The sequence below is a fragment of the Nematolebias whitei genome, chromosome 13 (assembly GCF_014905685.2).
Source record: "Nematolebias whitei isolate Nwh7 chromosome 13, NemWhi1, whole genome shotgun sequence".
NCBI lineage: Eukaryota > Metazoa > Chordata > Actinopteri > Cyprinodontiformes > Rivulidae > Nematolebias > Nematolebias whitei.
This window is the reverse complement of record NC_056510.1, coordinates 45,177,309-45,179,065: the sequence shown is the minus strand read 5'-3', so window position 1 is coordinate 45,179,065 and position 1,757 is coordinate 45,177,309.

The following is a 1,757-nucleotide window of genomic DNA, read 5'->3' as shown; positions in this document are numbered from 1 at the left end:
CTGATAACAGCTAAAGAGTAGGCCAGCACCAATGTTTATCAGCTGATGACAGCTAAAGAGTAGGCCAGCACCAGCGTTTATCAGCTGATAACAGCTAAAGAGTAGGCCAGCACCAGCGTTTATCAGCTGATAACAGCTAAAGAGTAGGCCAGCACGAGTCTGGACTTCTGAGGACTCATATCTCTAGAGAACCGATGCTTTGTGTTCTGGGAGGCGTGGCCTTACCAGTCACAGCAGGTTTTGTATTTACATTGAAAGTAGTTCTTGTGCATGATTTAATGTTTGATGAATATTGTGTTTAATAAAATTAAATTTGTAATGGAGGTTGTTGGCGCCTGCTGGCTGACTCTCTCTCCCTCAGCCCCGTTGTTTCACCTGAAGACGCACCTGTCTCTCATAGACTCACTTGATTTGTCAGCTGTTCAAATCGGTTCCTGTCCTGTTTTTTAAAGATGGCGGTTTCTTTCCAGACTGAGAGCGTGCACGCCATTAAAAGAAGTCTGAGGCCGTTGAACCCTCGTGTTCTTGGTGTACCTGGGTGGGTGCGTCGTTTATGGGGTTGACAAAAATCCAGTAAAATGGAATAAATCTACGTCTGCTCCTGCCGCTCCGACGTGTCAGCGCGGAGGTGCTGGAAGCCGGTGACGTCATCGAGTCAAAAGTTTGCTTGTCACTAGTGATGGGTAGATGAGGTGTCATGAAGCGTTCAACACATTGCCAAACTATTGATCCTGTATCGCCACTGCGTACTGATGCCTGCTGGGACTTGACCATCCCTACAGCAGCCAGACAGACTCGTGATGAGCGTCCCACCACAGGCTTTGTTCTGTGAGCTCAACACATCAGTGTCACCAGACCCATCACTACTCGCAAGTATTAGAACTAATCAAAACTTAAATCTAATTATTTGTGCTCCCTTATGGAAAATAAAATGTGTTTAAATGAGATATCTGTCCAGAGCAGATAACAGAAAACTGATTCCTGCTTCTGCCTCAGAGATATTCATCATCAAAGTCACTTTATTGTGAAAAGCTGCAGCATGGACAGGACACACAGGATTGAAATTACATTTCAGTCAGACCCCGGTGCAACAATAACCATTTAACATCAAAACATTTATTCAACATAAGCATAAGATGAAGTAATAAAAGCATGACACTGTCTTAAATTGTACTATGGTGGTATAAAAATCTTTAAAAAAGTATATCTATAAACTGAAATGAAATGAAGGTCCTGACGTTGATCTTTGTAGTGAGTGTCAAAGCAGCATGACCTGCAAGTCTAATTATTATTTTCAGTAATGTGCTTTATGTACATTGTAGTGCTGAGTGTATGAGGCCTTATGTTTTAGTCATTCATTTTGATTGACAGCTCTTGTGGGACAATTTGTGTGCGAGTCATTGCCCGCCTTGTAATAATAATATATAATGATAATTGTGGTCATTTTTTTGAATTTATTTGTTTCTGGACACTGAAAATACAAAACTGAAAATGTTACTGAGGACAATAAGGTGTGGGGTTTTAAATACGTTTAAACTTGAATGCACCTGAACACACAGTTACTGCTAAGATAAGATGCTAACTGAGGTCATTGTGTTTAACCCCAGCTCTGTCTGATCCTGCAAACTGGACTCCCTTCAGCCACACCTAAACTGTCTGTTACCGATCCTGGGACAGTTTTAGATGTGGAACTTGAATAAACAGATCAACTGTTCTTCAACAAACCTTCTTTCAGCTCAGGCAGATAGCAAAGCTCA